This window comes from Homalodisca vitripennis, chromosome 6 (assembly GCF_021130785.1).
Source record: "Homalodisca vitripennis isolate AUS2020 chromosome 6, UT_GWSS_2.1, whole genome shotgun sequence".
Classification (NCBI taxonomy): domain Eukaryota; kingdom Metazoa; phylum Arthropoda; class Insecta; order Hemiptera; family Cicadellidae; genus Homalodisca; species Homalodisca vitripennis.
In genome coordinates, this window is record NC_060212.1 from 30,139,069 (window position 1) to 30,145,460 (window position 6,392).

Below are 6,392 nucleotides of genomic sequence, written 5' to 3' on the forward strand. Positions count from 1 at the left end.
ATGAAATTGATAAATGCTGTTATCATTACTACAAATATCTCTTGCCATGCTGACAAACCGCAATCAAAATATAAAATAAAACAATATAATAGCAACTTCAAAAATACAATTAAAACTAGAAAACATTGTTCTGTTTCTAACGTTCAGGTAAAACTTCACCATGTACTTTTATGATAGTTCCTTAGTTACAGAGTGTAGTATTTGGGCAACCCATGGATATCCAGGAGCAGCACATCACTAACCACAAAATGTCAAGATATTGGGATGGAAGGGTGGATAGATAGGTTTAGTCTACTGTGGATGATGACTGTGTTGTAGTTGTTGGAGCTCCCTCGGTGTTAAAGTCTGGTGCTAGTCTTAGACATGAGGGAGTGCTGCCGCCTGCCTGCTCTGACAGGTGAGGCTGGAACAGAGTTCCCTCCCCTTTTTCCAAGATGACATGACTGAAATACAGCCCATTATCCCTCCTCAAGAAATTTAAATACAGTGGAGTCCCGCTAATCCGAACACGTGTAATCCGAACGTCGGTTAATCCGAACAGGTCCAGGAGGAATTATTTATAACGATAATGAACAGTTATAGGAACTAATTACTTAAAAAATGAAAATGGGTGCATCATTTCGTACATAAACAAAGAAAACTTTAATTAAATAGACATACAGTATTTTAGAGACAAATTGTGTACGATACAGTACATAAATAATGAAGTTAAATACAGTACCAAATTGAAACTTATAGGTTAAGTATGAATTAAATTACTGTATTAAGAAGTGAAATCAAACAAAAATTGGACGTACAGTACTAGTACTGATATTATTATTGAGTACAATATTAATTGTTAAAAGACAAAAGTTCAGTTATTGTCTTCTGTCGCATTGAAGAGAGTTTATTGGATGACTCACATTGCTTAACAATAGACCACTAAATACGGTAAATGTGCTTAGTATTCGCAAACACGTTTATTTGTCAAGAAATACAATGCAACAGTCAGAAAACATGTTTTAATAAACAATGTTGATAATTCTATAACAAAATAGACCCATTCTCAAGTTTAAAACCGTATTTTTCTGTAATTCTGGCTAATCCGAACAATCACATAATCCGAATAGGGCTCGGTCCCCAATTAGGTCGGATTAACGGGACTCTACTGTATCCTGCGCTTTTAAGTAAGCGCAAAGGTCTGTGTAGGTCTAAGTGCAATGAGAGGTTTTCTGTAGTCCTACATGAACAAGATTTATTACCCAAAGAAAAGAATACATAACAGTCTTTGAAACACACATTTCTGTAATAAAATATCCATAATCCTGTTATCCTTTCAGATTACTTATCATCAATAAAAAATAGTAAGATCGAGGAAGTCAATACATATTTCTGGTCTGGTGGCAGAAGGAGCAGAGAGGACATTTACTTTCAGTAGGTTAATGGTTTTAAATGAAACATTAAAAAAAATCAGAATGTTATCGATTTTACTTGACTAATTACATTAGAATAAAATTATTTCAAGTTCATTTTGCTTTAATTCATTTAGGATCTGTCTTAACTAATAAACTTTTAGTGAACTGAGAGTTGCATTTTGATGAGAATTGGTACAATAATCTCTATCATAGCAGAGTATTCTTCTGTAGACTCATCATTTAGATTGCAGAGCGACCAAACCATAGGTTATAATCAACCCAAGAACCTGAAAAATAATAAAATGATTGGTAGTTGGTACAAAATAAATGACAGAACAAAGGTAAATTGTAGCTTAAGTTGAGAAGCTATGTTATTGTAAAAGCGATTTTCTCTAGTAATATTGGGTCAGTATGTTTTTGTGTAAGAGTTTTGAATTAACAGGACAAGTTGAACAGTTTGGACTTGCCCTGGACTACCCTTTGATCAGAAATGTTTATTAATGTGAGTTCCTGATTCAGACTATGAGGTTCATTGTTATTATTGGGGAAAAACTCAAGATCTAACTAGAAAACTAAAGAATTAGATGTGAAAATTAGTTTACAGTAATCTGGAAACTAACCGTACTCGTTTATATTCCTCTTCATTCTTTAATGAATAAAAACTCATGTATAATTGGTGCCTTATTCACCAAGTAGATTTTGGTCTACTTTAATATCATAGAGATGACAAGAATCAACTCAATCAAGTTGTGACGTTACGGGCATGAAAATGAATTCATGCCAATGCACCTGAAGCTTTTTGTAATTAATTCCTGTGCCGTAACACTCATTTTGGTAGTTATATCTCAGTTATGAAATAGACAGATTCTGTCTCTCGTTCATGTAAATTGGGCCAACACAAACAAAACTGTTTGTTTAAAGTTTGTTTTTGATGACTAATGTTGAAATAATATGATTTCGGAATAACATTTAGCAACATTTTGTTATATGTCACACAAAAAGTTATAGTTTGAAAATGAAGCAATAATATATATATATATATATATATATATTATAAGCTTTCAACGTCTATTGTCTGATAGAAGATAAATAAATTTAAAAAAATTATGGTTGCCTGTAAAGTCGGTTTTACGGGCGAAGATTTTACGTGACGTCTTTTTTCTCGGTAGAATATTTATTGATATGAATATTATTAAATTGCACAATAGGAACAAGGAATTGAATGAAAATAAGAATTGCACAAATTTTAACTATAGAAATATATTTTGTTTACTAAACCATTGTACATAATTTGAAATTAATTAAAATTTGTTATTGTAAATGGTAAAGTTGAATAAAACATTTACTAAAATTGGAATTTGAAATTCTTGCTAAACACAGTTAAATTCTAACTCCGCGCGTGGTGATTGGTCGGTTTTAGTTCGTTTGTTTAGTCGCACAGTTATGACAGGTTAGAGGTTATAATTTGTTATTTTAAATGTTTGACTAGCAATACGCGCTGTTTCTTCTCAATCGATTGAATTACGATTAATTGCAGAGTGATTTAAACTAATAATTTACTTAACACTATCAACATTTGTCAATAGTATGACATAACCTATAAACTCAGTTTCTCAACTTTTTGTGTCAATCTAACAATTAATCAATCAATCATAGTTTACGATAATGAAATATCAGTGTACAATTATTTACCTTTATTGTTGTAGTTGTTGTAAATGACGAATCTAAGCACTCCACATTTTCACGAATAAACATAGTTATCTGCTTTATCCCGTGCGGCGGACCCACAGTTATCTGCTTTATCCCGTGCGGATCCCGTGCGGCGGACCCACTGGACGGGCATCGTAATGTTACCGGGCGTTACACTTTTTCATGAGTGACTCCGAGCCGCATCCTAATTTAAGACGTTGTCACGTCAAAAATACTACCCATACTATACTACTACCAATAACTGTTATTCACTTTTGGATGTTTTGTCTACTTACGCTAAGTACTTGTTGCATGTTGACTGGGAACAATCCACAAGCTGTGAACTCAACGTTTATAGACTCCATGAGCTCCTCATATGTATCCAACTGCACAAAGATTTAGTAATCTTACTTAGTTTTGACAATATAAACACTGTGTTACTAGCTGAGCTAAGCGAAACCTCTTTGGTAACAAATTTCATTATCAACTCTGGTTCTCACCATTTTTGTTAAAGCAGCTAAACAGATTGAGTCACATCAAAACTTTTGGACAAAAATTTCTCTTTGAATAAGAAAATTCCAATCCAATTCTGCTGGATGGCAGCTCAAATGGAAATGGAATCTTTTAGGGTGAAATGTATTCCGTGTAAAATGAAAGTAAAGATTTGAGATTGTTAAAGGATTTATTTGCACACTTTGGTTTTGAAACCATTGTGGTAACAGCAACCCATTTTTATCTATTTCATGGTCAATGTTGTAAGCATTATAGACAAAAAAATGAAATGAGAATTACTTTTGTTGCCTTTAAAGGTCAACAAATGCATGTGATTGGGCTGCAAAAATTACAAACTACAAATATTGCTAGCGAAAAGTCTTGGGAAAATTTCAAACTGGTAAGCTATAACATCTTCGATTATAATCAAAGATAACACTCAGAAGCGGTGGAAGTGCCTGAAAGTTTATATAGAAGTTACTCTAGTTGAAATTTAGTGAAAAGCACCTCATGTCTTAAAATTGTGGGGAGGAAAATTAAAATTTCAATCACCAGAATTGTTGGAAATTTTCCAAATATTACTGAAAATGGGGATAAAACTTACAGGAGAAAATAGGGGTATTCTGATATTATTTAAAGAGAATTTTATTACCTTTATTAGGACGAACATGAAATTGAGAAAAAATCAAAATTTTGTATCAGTAAATTTTGACACATTTTTTAGAAAATTGAATAAATGAAATGGTCCTAATGTATTGTAAAATATAAGTATTATGTAAGTATAATTAAATGAATTATGTAAGTATAAATTAATTATGTAAGATAAATATTGAATAAATGAAATGGTCCTTAAGTATTGTAAAATGTAAGTATTATGTAAGTATCTACGACTAAATTTAAAGAGAATAAGGCAATAGCTTCAAAATAAACTGAAATTATTCCATATTTGTTGTTGAACACGAGTCTGTCCTTGCCGATCTGAGTCAGACTTGAACCAACCCTACCTTGTAATTCAGGTAATGAATGTACCCTATTATCAGTACGGAAAAATAATAATACATCTAGTCTTACAAAAGTAAACCCACCAACATTTCCTCCTCTTCTGAAATCTTATCCACCCAGAGGATGCGAATGCGACGAATGATCACAACAGCCTCGGAAAACTGCAATACATGTTTGAAGTTTACATGTCAAAACTAGAGTGAACAATAATATTTGATCTCATTTATTGTTATTATTTAAATTATGAAATCTATGAATATGTAATAAATTAAAATACTGTAATAACATTCAGCTCAGTATCACCACGTATTAGACATTGCAATCATAATACAACATAACAGTGTTGTGTACGAACATGAATCTTAAGAAGAATAATATACTTTATTATTCAAAGAACAGATAAACACGGTTATACCGTACATTACTGTAAGGGTGGTTTACAATATGGCAAGAACGTAACCAGGAAAAGAATTTGAGGGAGTTAAGACAACTGATATTTTCTCAAAGTGGACAGAAAGTAAGGCCCCATTTTGTTCCTTAAAATGTTCTTGACCTGTATCTGTGTTGAGAACGATCTTTCAGCAGTACATGTCAGTAATACAGAATTATTTAAATAATAATAATAATTTACCGAAAAATTAATTGAAATAATTGAAAATGGGGGAGGGGTGGGTCCGGACCCATTGGACCCCCTCGCTGGCTACTTCCTTGCAGTATGGGTTAAATTTTACAAAATATTTACTATTTCTATGAATCGTGATTAAACTTATTAGGCGGCATCCTAGCTTGGACGGCAAGAGTGACTCTATCTAGAAATACAAACACATGGTAAGTAACGTGAGTGTCCTAAGTCGGAGAGCGACAGTCGTGTTACAAGCGCTTCAAGATACAAACAGGTTTGTATTTAGTAGCGCTACACTGGCAAATAAAGGTGAGACAGTATTTCAGTAATCAGTACTTTGTAACGGTTACTTTTCTCCAGTATCTGTCACGGTTACTAAGAACCAAAACCACTGATGACATATACTTTGTATCTAGTACTACATATGGTAATAAGATACAGATATTTTCTCATACTGATTACTTTAAAAGTCCTGAAGTACTCATATCCTCACTGATACCAAATAATCAAATAATAATCTGAGATTGGCAAATATACAAAATAAATATACAAAATAGGTACTGCGATCGTAACGCTCCAACTGCAAAATATTGGTACTTTGCAAACTAAATCACTTATCAACCCCGGTGTCAGTGTGATATTCTTGAATTAGTTATTAAGTAGTACATGCATTTTTTCAAAGAAAACTAAGCAGTTTATATAATAAATTGAGTTAAAAGTGTTTAATTATATAAATTATGATTAGATATTTTATGCTGTTAATTCAAATTATAAGTAATACAAAACTGTGTTAATGTACCAAAAATACACCAAAGAAAATTAAAATTACTTATATAAAATAGAATTTTATTTTCATAACCTTAAAGAATACCCAGTGTAACAGTCTATTGGACTATTCAAAGAAGCAGAGGTTCAATTTATCATACAATTCATTAATTACATCTCATAAAGTATAAACTTTCTAATAATAATAAATTATGTTTATACATTTTTAAATAATTGCGTTTTACTTTGAATACTATTAATTAAATCGAAACTTTCACAAAACTGTTCGTTTATTGAGAAAAATACTCAGTAGGCTATTTTAAGCGTTACAAGTACGGAAATATTGATTTCAAGTACCAAGTATTTTAAGCGTTACAAGTACGGAAATATTGATTTCAAGTATCCAGTATTTAAAACGTTACAAGTAC